At 51.0% G+C, this 17790-nt stretch overlaps 1 long non-coding RNA gene across 1 annotated transcript; it reads right to left on the reverse strand.

Annotated features, from left to right (window-relative positions):
• Positions 1 to 2412: 2412 nt before the first annotated feature.
• On the reverse strand, positions 2413 to 5205 carry LOC135579307 (uncharacterized). Its single transcript, XR_010472017.1, has 2 exons — positions 4735 to 5205; positions 2413 to 3818 (listed from the first exon to the last, which is right to left on the reverse strand). It is a non-coding gene; the product is annotated as an uncharacterized LOC135579307 (long non-coding RNA).
• Between the last annotated feature and the right edge of the window lie 12585 nt (positions 5206 to 17790).

Genomic DNA, 17790 nt, shown 5'->3' on the forward strand with positions numbered 1-17790 from the left:
GGGTGGAAGAAGCTTTTTTTGGAAATCAGGTGCTGAAGTTTTGGGATCCATGTAATCTTTTTGTATTTTCAACATCCTGCAGCAATTATTCCCTGGTTTAACTCCTTTTTCTGTCTGAACCTGCCTTACACTGCTGTCTCCTAGATCATTGTATCCCTAGCTCTGGTGTCCTAATAGAAGCGACACTGAAGAGTTGTCCCTTGTCCCCACTCCCGCCACTCTTAATGATTCAGCTCCATTCAAATCCTCCTCTGTCATCTCTCCAAGGGGAGCTGTCACTTATCTTTGAACCTTCTTTCACTCCTCTCTGAGTCATGGTCAATGGGGCAGAGTCCAGTTAGGCCTGGATCTAGTGCAGTGCCTCAGGGGTCAGTGCTGGGGCTGGTGTTATTCAATATATTCATCAATGACTTGGATGAGGGAATAGAGTGTCTGTCAGCAAGTTTGCTGATGACACCAAGCTGGGAGGAGTGGTGACACTGGAAGCTGTGCTGCCATCAGAGACCTGGACAGGCTGGAGAGCTGGGCGGGGAAAAATTTAATGAAATAGAACAAGGGCAAGTGTAGAGTCTTGTATCTGGATAGGAACAACCCCAGGTTCCAGTATAAGTTGGGGAATGACCTATTAGAGAGCAGCGTAGGGGAAAGGGACCTGGGGGTCCTGGGGACAGCAGGGTGACCATGAGCCAGCACTGGGCCCTTGTGGCCAGGAAGCCAATGGTACCTGGGGTGGATTAGAAGGGGGTGGTCAGTAGGTCAGAGAGGTTCTCCTGCCCCTCTGCTCTGCCCTGGGGAGACCACACCTGGAATATTGTGTCCAGTTGTGGCCCCTCAGTTCCAGCAGGACAGGGAACTGCTGGAGAGAGTCCAGCGCAGCCACCAAGATGCTGAAGGGAGTGGAGCATCTCCCGTGTGAGGAAAGGCTGAGGGAGCTGGGGCTCTGGAGCTGGACAAGAGGAGACTGAGGGGTGACCTCGTTCATGTTTACAGATATATAAAGGGTGAGTGTCAGGAGGATGGAGCCAGGCTCTTCTCGGTGACAACCAGTGATAGGACAAGGGGCAATGGGTTCAAACTGGAACACAAGAGGTTCCAGTTAAATATGAGAAGGAATTTCTTCATGGTGAGCGTGCCAGAGCCTGGCCCAGGCTGCCCAGGGAGGTTGTGGAGTCTCCTTCTGTGCAGACATTCCAACCCGCCTGGACACCTTCCTGTGTAACCTCATCTGGGTGTTCCTGCTCCATGGGGGGATTGCACTGGATGAGCTTTCCGGGTCCCTTCCAACCCCTGACATTCTGGGATTCTGTGATTCTGTGAATTTTTCCCCAAAATCCTTAATGGGATGTGATAAGGCTGGACCAAAAGACCATCCGTGTGCAACCAGTGTGGTGAAAACCCTGGGGAGCACACGGCAGCCAGTGACACTGGGGTGACTCCCTGATCCCTTACACAACCACTGACACTGTTTGCTTTTAATTCCTGCCTTTTCTTTTTTCCTCTGTGTATGACTCACACGTTCGCTGCTCCTAAAGCCGCTTATAATCGTGCTAAACCCTCGGCTTAGCCCAACATCACTCTGGATCCTGGATGACCCACTGAGCTGTTTCCTTCACTCCCTTTGCAAGAAAAAGCTTCTTCCCTCCCTCCAGCAGCCCAGAAGGACACGACTGGCTCCGTCACCCCCTTCTCCACATGTGCAGCCACCAGCTCCAACCCAGAAGGTTTATTTTTCCCCTCTTGCTAGGTCTAGATTCAGCATTTGCGCAGCTTCTGCCCACCTGGTGACTCTAATTTGAGACCTGCCGCCCATGAGATGGCCAAGTGGCCTCCTCAAAGGGTTGGCCAAGGTCATGTTCATCCTCATGAAGACCAGCCTGCAAATTCAGAAGCCCCACCTTGCAGACAGAGGCATGTGGCAGCTCAGACTGAGCATGAAAATGGGTGTGCAGGAGAAAATCCTCTATAAACTAACAGCTGTTTTCTAACATATAGCACACAAATATACTCATCTGGCTAGTGTTACTTGTTAATATATTGCTTTGTACAATGTTTCTTCCAAACCCTCCATTGTGTTACGTTCGTGCTTCCACGCTCGACAGATGCACATGCATGTCTACTACCAAATTTGCTGCTGAAATTTGGCCTGACCTGCTAAAATCACAGCTTTTGCTCATGATTTGCTCTCGCTAAACCAGATCAGGAGTTTTGGGGTCTCGCTGAAACCTCTTAACTCCACAAGATGAATTTTTAGCCCTGGCAGAAGACTGTCCTGGTCTTTGTTGATGCCTGTGTCTTTACTAGAAAGTAAATGAACTTCCATGTGCCCTGGGGCAAAAGCAGTATCTGGGTTTGTATCTGCTCCAGAAGGGCTCAGCCTGTTTGCTGCTGGGAGAATATTTCACATCCAGGCAATTCCAATTAAACAGGATATTTTTAATGCCATAAATTGTGCTGCAGCCTCACCAGCCCAGTTTCTGACCCTTCTTCCCGCAGACCATTCCTGGAGCAGTGGCTCAGCTTGAAGGTGGATTTTCCCTTTGTGACGCTAAACATCTAGGAAGGAATAATCAAATTATATCCACACGATTACATGAGCGAGTGCATGAAGCATCCCATGGAGATTTGTCCCTTGTCCCTTTGCAAGGGCCACTGGATCACTCAAGCTGGCAAAATGCCCTTCTGGGTTTTGAACACGAAGATGGGAGGACTGGTTTGGTCACCTGTGGCTTCCTTTCTTGAGTGCTTCTGGATCTGCTCACCTGGTTCCCACCAGCCATAGCATGACGATTCTGTCTTTTCCAGGTCCTTCACCCCTTGCTGTTGTGGTTTTTAGGTGCTGCACCCCATTCTGGCTGGACATGAGGAAGAAATTGTTGTCCCTGAGGGTGGTGAGAGCCTGGCCCAGGTTGGCCAGAGAGGTGGTGGATGAACCATCCCTGGAGACATCCCAGGCCAGGCTGCACGGGGCTCTGAGCAACCTGAAGATGTCCCTGCTCATGGCAGGGGAGGCACTGGATGAGCTCTGAAGGTCCCTTCCAACCCAAACTGTTCTACGATTCTATGATCCTGATCCCTCTGCCCTGGTCCATGTTGTGTCCTGAGCAACGGGTGGTCCTTCTCCCCACAGTATGGAGGTTGGTCCCTCCATGCAGCCCCCATGCTGGTGCACAAGTAGGAAACAGCTGCTTCCCCGTGCAGCTCCGGCTGTGAGCACGTCCCGCTGACGGGGCTTACGCAACTAGCGGATGAATCAGCAGCACATCTGGGTGCCTGATGAGGCTGCACAGTCACATTTTCCCCTCCGTCCCATGCCGATGAGCTCTTAAGCTCCAGGAAGGCAAGACTGCAGCCCAGTCTGGCTGCTTGGCCGAGAGGGAGGGAGAGGAAGCTGGGCTGGCTTGCCTTGCAGGGGAAATATTAAATGCTGCCATAAAAACTAGGTCATAGAATCACAGAATAGTTTGTGTTGAAGGGACCTTCCCAGCTCCCCCAGTGCCAACAATTTCTTCTTCATGTCCAGCCTGAATCTCCCTCTTTTGATTTAAAACCATCACCCCTTGTCCTATCACAACAGGCCTTGCTAAAAAGTCTGTCCCCATCTTTCTTATTGGCCACTTTTTAGCACCGAAAGGCCACAATAAGGTTTCCCTGGAGCCTTGTCCCACTGTGCCTTCTTGATCCAGGGGTGAGGAATCAGGTCTGTTTTCTACAGATGTTGTTTTCAGGTTCCTCTTGCCCTGACCTTGATGATGAAGGGCTGACAAGGAAGCTTCCATCTCTCTCCTCCTGGCTCCAGACTTTGAAGCAGGGGTTTGCTCCTAAATGAAACACCAGAGCACAGAGCTGGGTATCATCTGGGGCTGGGTTTTATGGAGCCAAGTAAAATCCATGGCCCCATAGCCAACAGCAAGACTTTCCTATGCAGGAGGTGAGCAGAAGGAGCTGGGAGGCTGCAGATGGAGAATGAGAAGCTGGGGATGGAGAAAAGGAGGCTGGAGATGGAGAAGAAGGTGGGAGTGGAGAAGAAGAGACTGGGGGTGGAGAGGGGGATGATGGGGATGGAGAATGGGAGGTTGGGGATGGAGAAGAAGAGGCTGGGGTTGGAAAAGGGGAGGTTGGGGATGGAGAAGGGGAGGTTGGGGATGGAGAAAGAGAGGTTGGGGTTGGAGAAGGGGAGGTTGGAGTTGAAGAAGGGGATGATGGGGATGGAGAATGGGAGGTTGGGGATAGAGAAGAAGAGGCTGGGATTGGAGAAGGGGAGGTTGGAGATGGAGAAGGGGAGGTTGGGGATGGAGAAGAAGAGGCTGGGATTGGAGAAGGGGAGGTTGGGGATGGAGAAGGGGAGGTTGGGGATGGAGAAGGGGATGATGGGGATGAAGAATGGGAGGTTGGGGATGGAGAAGGGGATGCTGGGGATGGAGAAGAAGAGGCTGGGGTTGGAGAAGGGGAGGCTAGGAAAGGAGATGGGACAGCCTTGCTTGCATTTGAGCCCTGCAGATGTGAAGCCAGGCTGAACAGACAACTTTCACCCTCAGTTCTTGGGTATATCACCCCCAGCCCATCACCCAATCTGCAAGCCACGTGAGTCCCTGTCCCAGAAATACTCCTGAGTTATCCAAGGGATGATTCTTCACCAGCAAGTAGCTGCAGGCTTTTTTCTAGCCCTGCCACACCAAGTCCCATTTACCACCTTTTCTGTCACACAGCTTTCCGGGACCCCTCAAACCACCTCACCTCGAGCAGGAGGGCTGGCGATGAGGCTTGGGGTGCTGATCGTCACCCCCAGAGCAGCTCCCCAGGCGATGTCGGCTCGTCCCCGGCGCTGCGGGAGGGGCAGCGGCTGGCGGGGGGGATGCCGTGTCCCCGCTCCGCACAGTCAAGTGTCGCTCCACATCACCATCACCCTGCGCAGCGAAGGGATCGGCCACAAGCAGACAGGACCGGAGGCAGGAGAGGCGATGCAGGGAGAGCATCCCCTCCCCCACCACCCCATCCTTCCCCCAGCGCTTTCCCTGGCCCGAAATTCAGACCTTTTCCCAGGATGCAAAAAGAAAGGCTAACAGGGCAGGGGGGAGGAAGGCGTTTGTCAGCTGAAACAAAGCCTGGGGGGACTCCTCGGTTTGCAATTCCCCTCCTGGGGTATGTCATTTCCTCTCCTGCCCTTTTGTTTCCCCTCAGAAAGAACTGGGAGATCAGCCTGCAAAATCATGAGATCTCACCCAGAAGGAAAAAGGAGTGTGTGAATCCCATGTCATCACAGCACAACCAGCCCCTTCCGCAGCGAAAAAAACACTTTTCTGCCAAAAAAATGGGAAGCTAAGGCAGGCTGGGGAGACGTCTCGGCAAACAGAGAGCTGGTTCCTTCAGGCTGTGCGTCCCTGGGGTGAACAAGACCTGAGGGAATGGCAGAAGATGTGCCAGGAGAGGTTTAGGTTGGACATTAGGAAAAGGTTCTTCACCCAGAGGATGGTGAAGCACTGGAACAGGCTCCCCAGGGAGGTGTCACTGCCTAAAAACTGATAATCTTCAAGAAGCATTTGGACAACAGCCTCAGACACATGGTGTGAATTGTGGGGTTGTCACATGCAGGGACAGGAGTTGGACTCAAAGATCCTTGTGGGTCCCTTCCAACTCAGGACTTTCTATGATTCTACGAATATCTGGTCCTTTCCTCTCCTTAGAGGCATCAAAGAACTTGAATTGGGTCCTCAGACTTCCCCCAGCAGGATTTGGCCCCCATGAATTATTGCACATGGGCAGCCATGTGCATCCTTCACCTTCAGTTGTGTCCTGGGGCCACTGTGCCCACGGGTGCTGTAGGGGAGGGGACACTTTGTGCTCCCATTTGTCACGTTATTAATAAATGATAAAGGGTTGATTCAACATGGCTCAGCCACCACCATCCTCGTCTTCCTCAAACTGGGTCCCAGCACAGGGAAGGAGGCAGAGAAGAAGGGAGAATTTCTCCAGCCAGCCTAGGTCATGGGCTGTCCTGGTTTTTCTGTGCGCAGCAGCCGATGCCATTTCCAGATTATTATCTTTGAAGCGTTAACGCTCAAAATTTAGCAGCAGGCAAAAAGGGAGAAGACCTTGTGCGCAGAGCATGGAATTTATCGTCAGTCTCATTAATAACGGAATCACAATAAATCAAGTCATTTTTGTGAGCCTCTTTGCGATGAGACCAACACATACCATCCAGATTATCCAATTACTGTTAATTCCCATTAATAATGAAATCATAATATGATTTTTATACACAGACTTCCCGCCATTTCTAGTGTCCTGCTCATTCCTCCTCAGAGTCATCGTGGTAAGTCACCAGCACCCCAAATTTTTTGCTGGAGGTGCTGAGGGTGCCCTGTGTGGTCCTGGGGGACATGGTGCTATTTTCATACCTTGCCGAGCAGCCTGCTGCTGGCGTTTCTGTCTTACCAGCCAGCAGATCGGCTTATATAAGAATCCCTTATTTTTGTTTGTTTAGACCTTCGCTGACTGGTAGAATGTTTTTAGGGCGAAACCACGCAATTGCAAAAAAAGCTTAGCTAAAGCTTGATGCTTGTCGCCTGACCGCGGGGCAGATTGGCTGTCACAGCCAGCAACACTCGTCTGACCGTTGGGCAATATGCTGTTACGGCTAAAACCGGCTAAAAACAGCTCCGACCAAGACAAGTGCGCCAAGGCCTCACAAGACCTTAGCCCTTGTCCTGCTAAGCTAAATAAGGCTCATGACCTACAGACAATGGCCACAGCTTATCTTCTGCACTGCCAGGCCATGAAAGCAGCGTTGAAAAGTCGAATCCCTCTGGTGAGACCCCCCTGCAGTGCTGGTCCAGCTCTGGGTCCTCAGCACAGGACACACATGGACCTGCTGGAGAGGGGCCAGAGGAGCCACAGGAATGATCCAAGGCTGGAACAGCTCTGCTGGGAGGACAGGCTGAGAGAGTTGGGGTGTTCAGCTGGAGAACAGAAGCTCCGGGGAGACCTTATTGTGGCCTTTCTATACATAAAAGGGTTGATAAGAAAGATGGGGAAAGACTTTTGAGCAGGGCCTGTTGTGATAGGACAAGGGGTGATGGTTTTAAACGCAAGGAGGGACATTCAGGCTGGACATGAGGAAGAAATTGTTGTCCCTGAGGGTGGTGAGAGCCTGGCCCAGGTTGGCCAGAGAGGTGGTGGATGAACCATCCCTGGAGACATCCCAGGCCAGGCTGGACGGGGCTCTGAGCAACCTGAGCTGGTGAAGATGTCCCTGCTCATGGCAGGGGGGGCACTGGGGGAGCTGGGGAGGTCCCTTCAACCCAAACTGTTCTATGATTCTTTGATGCTTGTGCACACATGTGGCATAATCAGAGCCAGCTAAACCCAGCTGTGGGGCTGAGACCGGTCCATCCCACCCTCCATCTTCTCCAGCCAAGAAGAAGCTGGTCTTGGAGGCCACTAGGCTGCTGCCTTCCTCTTCACCCCAAAATGCTACAGGCAAGAAAACAGTAGTATTTGTCATGTTGCTACAGGATTTTTGCTAGCTGAAGCCCTGTCTGAGCCAAGCATGAAGAGCAGGAGGGTTTGTTTTCAGAGCTGGGCTGGAGGAGGATAAAGCACTGCATGCAGCGTGAGCTAATGGCAAGGACAGATATTTTTTTGAGCTTGTCAGTAGGAAGCATATGGCTGCTGCTGAGCTCTCAGGCTTATTTAGGATTTAGTGACTATTTGATCTATTTTAATCCAGATGTTCAGTTCATCACATAATGAGATCCCACCAGAGGAACCATATCATGATGCCTCCCAGATAGTCAAGGCCCCCAAAATGTACTGAGGAGAAGGAGCAGCTTCATCAAAGCCACACAAGGCTGAGTATCCTGGGATAGTGAAGATGAGAACCGCTGAGATGGGGAGATCATGCCTTTCCACCAAGGTGAGATCAACACACTGGTGTTGGGAGTCTGGTCAGCTTCCCAGGTCCTTCTGGCGTCCCACCCAGGCATTTTCTAAAATCTGAAAGTTTTATTTTAAAGCAGAGAAATTTTGAAGGGTTTCAGCAAGTCTTTCAAGTCTTCTTCTCCATCTGCCATGGGCCTTCTGTCGAGATAGAGGCACTGTTCTCCTTCTTCATAGAATCATAGAATGTCCTGAGTTGGAAGGGACCCACAAGGATCATCGAGTTCAACTCCCGTCCCTGCACAGGACACCCCACAGGTCACACCATCTGTCTGAGGGTGTTGTCCACTCTCTTCTTGAACACTGTCAGGCCTGGGCCTGTGACACGTCCCTGGGGAGCCTGTTCAGTGTCCAGCACCCTCTGGGTGAAGAACCTTTTCCTGATGTCCAACCTAAACCTCCGCTGCCACATCTTCTGCCATTCCCCCAGGTCCATTCAGTGGAGGGACTGACCACCCCAGCGTTCTCCTGCCTCCCGCCTCGCTCCATTTCAGGCATCAAAACAGAAGCAACTGCATTGTAGAGCAATGGGATGGAGGGTGGGAAGCACCAGCATCACAACCCTGGAGCTGTGATCCAACATGAGAGAGTCCAGTGCTGGCTACAAAGATGCTGAGGGGTCTGGAGCATCTTTCTTATGAGGAAAGGCTGAGAGAGCTGGGGCTGTTCAGCCTGGAGAAGAGAAGCTGAGAGGGGACCTTATTTATGCTGATGAATATCTCCAGGGTGAGTGTCAAGAGACAGGACCAGACTCTTTTCAGCGGTGCTCAGAGACATGATGAGGGGCAGCGGGCACAGACTGAAACACAGGAGGTTCCATCTGAATATGAGGAGAAACATCTTTCCTGTGAGGTGCCAGAGCCTGGCCCAGGCTGCCCAGAGAGGTTGTGGAGTCTCCTTCTCTGAGACATTCAAACCCGCCTGGACACGACCCTGTGTGATCTGCTCTGGTGACCCTGCGTGAGCAGGTGGGTTGGACTGGATGATCTCCAGAGGTCCCTTCAACTCCAACCAGTCTGGGATTCTGTGATTCTATATAGAATGTGCCCAGTCCAGGATCTCCCATCCTCAGGTTCATGCTGGGATCATTGGGCCACGCTTGGAGTGCTGGGATGGTCAGAGCGGGATCTGGTGGAGATCACCTCACCTGAATATTGGTCTATGTGCACATGGAGTGTGTCAGCACCTGCTGTAGCCCAGGGAGATGGACGGGCGTCCAAGGCTGGAATCAATTGCCAGTTCATATTTCCATCTGAGAAATCCTGCTAAGTGCTTTCCAGAACAAATTATGGTTATTTTGGAACACTAAATTTCTCTGTCTTCCAAGTTGCCTCATGCTGTGGGGTCCCCAGAAACCGTCAAAAATGCATTTCCATCCTACCAGGGCAACTCCAAGCTCCCACTGCCATCACTGCAAGATTTATGTTGCAGATTTGAAAGTTTATCAAGATTAAAAAAGGCTTTTCTTAGGTACAACGCTGACTCTGACCAGGTCTGAGACTGGAACAGCAAGCCAGAGAGCAGGTGAAGCTGACCCAAGGTGGTGGCCTGGAGCAGGAGCTGTGTGCATTCATGGTTGGTGCTGGGCCATGGGAAGATGGAGGTGATGAATGTGTCCTGCTCCATGCCTCCATCCTGCCCTGCTGCTTCCTGCTGTGCTGTGTCCTCTCCTGCTTCACCTCCAAGCCTCCTTGCAAGGACAAATTGTACAGAAACATCCAAACGCCTCCCTTGGGAGTGCCAGCACTCAGTATCCAGCCTTCCATCAGCTGCAAGAAAGCTCATCTGGCATCTCTCCACATCGGTCACGGTGCCTTTTATAGGACATCTTTAATGGGGAAGCACACAGAGAAGGAAGTGTCTTCAGAGGACAGTATTGAGAAGCAAAAAAGGCTGGTAGCATCTACCCAAACCTCTGAATGGCCGTGCCAGGCAGCCCTTTGCTGCATGAAAGTGGTTTTGGTCCTTTAGGACATCCCACACTGATGCAGGATGGGTCTGGATTCCCCTGGGAGTGATGTCCTAGGGCTGCTCACCACTTTGGAGACAAAGGATCTACACCTCAAGCATGGAGGTGGCCGGTTTTAGTAGATCTTTGCAAATAAACAACCCAAAGTATTTTCAGCAGACGCATCCTGGCTGTAAGCACTTATGAGTTTTAATTGTACTGATTTCCAGTCTCATCTATGGGGCTTAATAATTTCATCGCATGAAAAATGAGAGATGGGTTTTCTTCTGCAGCCAAGAAACATCCTGGTATTAATCTGTTACCACAGTCTAATGAGGTGGGAAGCACAGCTCAGGTCTGGACACAGCCAAGGCAAATTTAAGGCAGTGCCCTGATCCCATGTGTCTGGAATCCCCATTTTCTCTGCAGTTTTTCTACCCGAAGCTTTCCCTCCTCCCCACCTCCTCACCACACGGTAATTGAGCTCTCCATGAATCTTTCCGAGTACAAGGCTCTTGAAAAAAAAAAAAACAACAAACCTGCATATCTTGACATTTAATTAAAGAGATGTGTGCAGTTCATCAGGATGCAGAGTGTACAGCACTGGGCCAGGAGACGCATTAGCCGGTTGTCCTTGAAGGAGCCTGAGCGAGTTGGTGGCCACAGGGAGGATGGGAAACCCATTTCAATTAAGAGGCTGAGGCATGAAAACCCTCTTGGCCTCATTGCTCTTTGCACTAATGACCCTGGTCTCCCTCCCTCCATCCCAGCTGGTTCCTGGGAGGTTTACCCAGGGCATGTCTGCGCAGCTGATTTTGCACCAGAGCACATGTTTTCAGGGAAAACATTGAAAATAAGGGTTTATTTCTTTTTTTGTCACCTCCTGCAGGTAAGCTCCAGGGAGAAAAAGCATCTTTACTCTCATATGAGATGAAGAGGCTGTAGCAAATGAGCCCTTGAAGTTAATGTATCGCTCCTTATTGCTTTCTGAACTGCCTGAAAGGAGCTTGGAGCCAGGGGGGGTCGGGCTCTGCTCCCCAGGAACAAGCGCCAGGAGCAGAGGAAACGGCCTCAAGTTGCACCAGGGGAGGTTGAGGTTGGATGTGGGAACAATTTCTTCCCCAAAGGGCTGTGGGGCATTGGAACAGGCTGCCCAGGGCAGTGCTGGAGTCACCATCCCTGGAGGGTTGGACAGACGGACATGAGGTTCTCAGGGACATGGGGCAGTGCCAGGGGTGTGGGAATGGTTGGACTCCATGATCTTGAGGGTGTCTTCCAAGCAAAATGATTCTATGATTCTGTTTTTAAGGCTTTCTTGATGGGTTCAAGAGAGCCTCAGGGAGTGAGACTGGCAGGTCCTTCGGCATCCTTCCTCCAGCTCCTAGAGCTGCAAGGCTGAGAGGAGAAAGGAGAAGCATCTCCCAGATCCATTGAGCCATAGCACCAGACCTTCCCCGTCCCTCTGGCAGCAGAGTCCCTGTTTCTGCACAAGCCAGGTATTTCAGAGATGAACATGGGCATCATGGGCAGCTGTGTCAAAAATGGTGTCTTCCAGGGGACGTTCGTGTGCTCAGGTGGGCTCCTGGTCCCCGCATTCCACAACCCTGTTGCAGCACATCTTCTGGCCCTGCTGGGCATGTGTTATTATTCCTGATGGCTGCTCAGCCCTCACATCTGCCCCATCCCTGGAAGTGTTCAAGGCCAGGCTGGACAGGGCTTTGAGCAACCTGATCTGGTTGAAGGTGCCCCTGCTCATGGCAGGGAGGTTGGAAATAGATGAGCTTCAAGATCCATTCCAACCCAATTTGTTCTATGGTTCTATGATCTCGCCCCTGTGATTCTAAGATGCTATAATTACCAGCCCAGCTAGCAAGGAGGCATGGGATGCTGAGAAGAGCTGCAGCTAGCTGGGATGGTAAAGTACACTTGAGCTCCCAAAAGACAGACCAAATAACCCCCAGAGGAAGGTCTAATGATGAGAACAAAGAGGTCCATTCCCCATGCAAGCACAGGTTTGCACCAAATCTTCCCCACGGCTCCTGTGTGGTTGACCCCCAGAGCACAGCTGAGCCTGGGACCCCAAGGGCTCCAAGCATGTTGGCCAGATGTCTCCATCCATGCATTTGAATGCCTGGCACCCCACAGCAGCAGGACCTCCTGGGATACTCAGTACCATTTTCTCCATGTCCTCCTTCCCCAAGGCAAGGAAGAGATGCCCTTGCTGAGTCCTCCTCTGTGTTAACGAGGCAGCAAGTGCCCTTTGCTACAGGAGATCTATCCACCTTAATTACTGCAGACAGAGCCTTCCCCAGAGCAGGGGATGTTTAACGGAGGCAGAAATGGAGAAGGAAAGAGATGGATTATCCCGTGCTGATTCACATCGCTGTCAGGTGCTGGCCATATCTGGAGGGGTGAGAAGCATAAAGGGAATGGATTCGGTGCCCGGATCACCCATAATCCCAAGGATCATTGATATTTCAGACTGCACCCTGCTTAGGAGTGGGACAATCTGCACATTTCCACCCTCTCCAGGTCATCCTTCCCTTTTCCCACCTTTTCCTTGCCTGCCCTGGCAGAGGATGCTCACGGCATATGCGGATCTCTGGGCACATTTGAAATACTGAGTAATCCTTAAAGGAGTCAGTTTCTCAGGAATTGCTGATGTTTGCCATCAGCGACCTGCCGCGGGGTCGTCTCTGGTTTGGCCAAGGTCGGATGAGGTGACATGAGAGGTGGGATCCTGCTGGATCAGTTCCGGGCTTCGGTAGAGATGCTGTGAGGCTGAGAATAGTGGTCTCCTTCCCCCAGCCACCCCCAAATCCGGCACGTGCAGATCATCAGCTAAAAGCCTGATGTGGGCAGACAGCCCACGCTTGTTTCTCTAAATAAACCTTCCCCTCCCTGGCTGACTCTTCATCTCTCTGCAGAGGGATGGATTTATTTCTTGGGTTTGTATCAGGGCCTGGTGTCTCCTGGAGCTTTCTCAGCACCAGTTTCAATCCCTGGATGGGACCCGCAGCTCCTTGCTCCCTTTGGACCTCTCTTGCTCTAGCAAAGCCATTTGCTGCCTTCTCCCTCCTGCCATGGGAATGCAGGACCTGATGTGCCCTGTGTTACGGTGCAGAGCTTTTGGCAGCAGAGATAACTCACGTATCAATCAAGCATGTTGCTGCAGCCCCTTAAAAAGTGAGAAATGACCCCAGGCCATGTTTACAAGCTGGTCTCAAAGCCTCTTTTGCTTGTGGCTGGTCCCGCCAGCCCCTCAACACCCCAAGGCTTTGCTTTTGCAGAAAGGGAAGGTCTGAGCAATGCCGGGGGACCTCGTTTGCAAGAGCCCCTCGGCACAACGATCGCTGTGCCAGCAGCATTAAGGCAATTTACTGCCTGACCCCAGCTCGAAAATGAAATCTATCATGCTTGACTTGACCTGTTGACCGAATCATCATTATGTGGGGAACACACTTCTTTTTTTTCTGCAGTGTAAAAAGTAGAAAGAGGGGGAGGGAGAGAGAAAGAAAGAGGCAGGGGGAGGAGAGGCATGGTGCCTGGCTGTCTCCTCTTCTCTGGTGTCCACAGAGAGCACATGGGATCTGGTAGAGTATCAGTAAGTGCTTTATGGAGGAGTCTGTCTGTCTGTCTGTCCTTTTCCCGCAGGGTGCACCCCCCAGCATCGCACACATCACTGCTCCCCACCGCATCTCTTACAGACTCCTGACCCTTCCCATCGCTGCCTCCCAGCAGAAGCTTTGGATGGGTCCCTGGTGCTCTGCAGGGACCATGTTTTGCCTCTCCACCCTGGCACCATCTGCGGCTGAGTTTCCTTAAGAAAGCACAATCTAAGAAATTATCCTCCCTTAGCCTTCCTGGCATGCATTTATTACAGTTATTTTTTGCCAAAATCATGCAGTTTCATAAATTCAAAGGCCATATTCAGCACAAGAAATGACTAGCTTCAGTGAAGGAGCAGGAGAGTCATCTTTGCCTTCTTGTATTAACCATCTGCTCATGTACAAGTTTCAGTGTTAGCAAGTTCAGACATGGGAACAGCACAGGACTGAACACCAGTGGCAATGCCACATCCCAATTTGATGCTCTTCCAGGAAGGGCTGGATTAAGGAATGAGATTGTAGAGTCACAGAAGCACAGAATCATTTTGTTTGGAAGAGACCCTCAAAATCATCGAGTCCAACTGTTAACCCAACACTGGCTCCAAACCATGTCACTAAGAACCTCATCTACGCGTCTTTTAAACACCTCCAGATAACTCAGCCCTCTGAAGAAAACGCCCGCAAAAACATTTTGTGAGCCCCAGTTACCTGGCTTGAACCAAACCAAACCTGTCCCAAGCATTTTCCAGAGGAGGACAGAGAAATAACAACAGCAGCTTTCCCAAGAGTCCTTTGTTCAGGGTTTCTGGCACAGCTGGGGATGTCAGGAGTTATTTATGGGTTGTTTCTTTTTTAGCCTGCTGTGATCAATAGGTGTGACCCATTGCACCATCCAATACCATATCAGCAATGATAGCAGGAGAGCAAAGATTTTCCCCTCTGCAGTTACAATGCCACACATCCAACTGTCCTCTGAGGACAGGAAGAAAGAGTCGCTCCCCCCATGCTGCAGAAAAGTGCTGGCACCTTCCTCCTTTTGTTCCTGTGGGTTTCCCACAGGCCACCACTACGTGCTTCAGTGTTTCATAGAATCACAGAACAGTTTGGGTTGAAGGGACCTCCCCAGCTCCCCCAGTGCACCCCCTGCCATGAGCAGGGATATCTTCACCAGCTCAGGTTGCTCAGAGCCCCGTCCAGCCTGGCCTGGGATGTCTCCAGGGATGGTTCATCCACCACCTCTCTGGCCAACCTGGGCCAGGCTCTCACCACCCTCAGGGACAACAATTTCTTCCTCATGTCCAGCCTGAGACTCACAGACCCCATCCTGGCCACCTGCTAAAAATAACTCCAGGGACAAATAAAAAATAAACCCAGCAAGCCTGTAATGCAACAGAAGAAGCAAGACCCAGCAGGAGCATATCCAGCACTACCTGTGCTACTGAAGTTCCAGACTACAGGTTGCCCAGAGAGGTGGTGGATGCCCCATCCCTGGACACATCCCAGGCCAGGTTGCACGGGACTCTGAGCAACCTGATCTCCCCTCAGGAGACTGAGGGGTGACCCCATTAACGTTTATAAATATGTAAAGAGTGTCAGGAGGATGGAGCCAGGCTTTTCTGGTTGACAACCAATGATAGGACAAGGGGCAATGGGGATAAACTGGAACACAGGAGGCTCCATTGAAATATAAGAAGAAACTTCTTCCCAGTGAGGGTGGCAGAGCCTGGCCCAGGCTGCCCAGGGGGGTTGTGGAGTCTCCTTCTCCGCAGACATTCCAACCCGCCTGGACACCTTCCTGTGTAACCTCATCTGGGTGTTCCTGCTCCATGGGGGGATTGCACTGGATGAGCTTTCTGGGTCCCTTCCAACCCCTGACATTCTGGGATTCTATGATTACCCTGCTGTGGCTACAGCATCCCTCACCTCCAGGCCTTCCTTAGCATGTCACCTGGATCAGCAAGTTCCTTCCAGACCACAGACAATTGTCATTTGGGGAGTTATCCACATTTTTGTGCCCAAACAGGTTCAGACAACCTGTGTCTTGCAAAAGGGAGGTGGGCGGACAGGATGCTGTTCTGATCTGTATTTGTTGTGCAAATGCATCTCCTGAGCGTGGGATCATGGAGGAGGAGGAGGAGGAGGCAATGTTGAGCAGCTGCCAGAGGACCTGCTCCCAAGTGAGGGTCAGGTCTCCAAAGCAAGAGTCTTCACCAAGCACTCAGAGCTTGTCTGGTCCCTAACCCAGTCTTGGGTCTCTCTGGGTTCACCCCATCATGGGACAAGACATGACATTGTTTCCTTCATCCATGAAGCAGATGGCCCATTAGATAAATTGGGACCCTGCACAGGCAGAGCTGAGAGACTCTTTGGCTCTCGTCCAGCAATGACATCTGAAGATTTACAGCCTGTGTCCCTCTCAAATTGCTTTCCTTATTTAAACACCATGAGTTATCTTTGACACCAAGTGATGAACACGAAGGTCTTGTCTTCTCTCTGTGGCTACCTCAATTCATCACTTCAGGAGCAGCAGCAACTGCAGCACGCTGCACCAGCAAAGCCCTCCACCCGTTCTTCAGCCAGGTTCCCAGGGTCAAGCTCTAACATCTCAGTGTTTCATCCTCTCTGGTTTTGCTAAATGATTTCAGTGTTTCCTCCCCCATGTCTCCCTGTGCTCTGCTTCTTTCAGGACATCCACAGGTTGTTGCTGGAGCGATCATCTCCGGTTGTTGCAGGCAGCCTCCTGAAGCTGTTGTTCTGGCATGGACCAAGAATGCAGCATCCACTGCTCCTCACTCTGAAGACTTTATCACCTAAATACATGAGGAAGACAAAAGGCTGGGTGCAGGGAGCTGGTGGGTGGCACAGAGAAATTGCATGAAGCAGGGTTTTGGGCATCTCCAGAAAAGGACACTGATAGCACATTGTCAGACACCAGTATAAAATCCTATCAGCACAAGCTAAAGGGCATCAAAGAGCCTCTAGTGGTGGGGACACTGTGGTACCTGAATTAGAAGCACAATCATTATAAGCCACGCTCCAGCAGGTAGAAAATGCTCTTTATGGGTGAAAGTCTTCTTTCTCTCTACTTGGGTATGTGATTTAATCCCCACAGGAGGATATGCATTCCAAAGGTCACCATCACACATCCGATTTTTCTTGAGAATTGGTAAAATTAGGAGTAAAGTTACAACCTCATCGCCAACCCCCAACATGGTATTGCCTTACGCTCCTCGCAAGGACAAGTATCTCTTTTTCGTTATTATAGTAGGAATGCGCAGGCTCCTGTTCCCATCCCAGATGGCATAGCCAAGAGCAACGGCTCCGGATGGACATGTCACAATAAAAACCTCCTTTCTATTTATACAGTGCCTATGACCTTCAGCTGTTGCTACATCATGCTAGATGTAGCACAAACATATTTTAAAACATCCTGGAGTTTGTTTCTGAAAGGTGCATACGTTCATTATGTTTTCCAAGGGGTCGTTAGATGCATCTGCTCTGAACCTTTCCAGAATGTGGCTAACGACTTAATTTTTTTCTATCCGGATCATAATTTCTGGGGTTAAACTTAGTACTTAAAAACACAGATGGGCTCAGTTTAAAGACTGGGAGAGGATCCAATTGTAAGTTGTCCAGCTGGTAAAACACCCTCACTGTTGAGAAATGGGTGAACTTGGGAATTCAGGCAGCTACATCTTCCCATCATTGCTTTTCACTGGGTCTTTTCCCAGCTACACTGGTGAGCCATGAACCTCCAGAAAGGTCTTCACAGTCCAAATGGTGTTGGTCTGTCACCCGCTCACCTCTTAGCCTCATCTTGCACAAACCCAGCTGACCTCTTTACATCTCTGGCCATGAAACAGGTTTCTCAGGCCATTATAAATGTGGTGCTTTCCTGAACTTCCTTCAATTTTTCTTTGTTCCCTTTAAACCACAGGCACACGAGCAGGATGCAAGATTGACCCTTGGTGGGACGTGGAGCTCTTTGGCTGATGCTTCCCCCAGCTTCTCAGCTACCTTTGCTCATAAAGCATATATACATACAATTATAGAGTCATAGAATCATTTTGGTTGGAAAAGCCCCTCAAGATCATGGAATCCAACCATTAACCCACCCCTGGCACTGCCCCATGTCCCTGAGAACCTCATCTCCGCATCTCTTCAACCCCTCCAGGGATGGTGACTCCAGCACTGCCCTGGGCAGCCTGTTCCAATGCCCCACAGCCCTTTGGGGAAGAATCTTTTCCTGATACCCAATCTAAACCTCCCCTGGTGCAACGTGAAGCTGTTTCCTCTCCT

The sequence above is a fragment of the Columba livia genome, chromosome 4 (assembly GCF_036013475.1).
Source record: "Columba livia isolate bColLiv1 breed racing homer chromosome 4, bColLiv1.pat.W.v2, whole genome shotgun sequence".
Taxonomy (NCBI): domain Eukaryota; kingdom Metazoa; phylum Chordata; class Aves; order Columbiformes; family Columbidae; genus Columba; species Columba livia.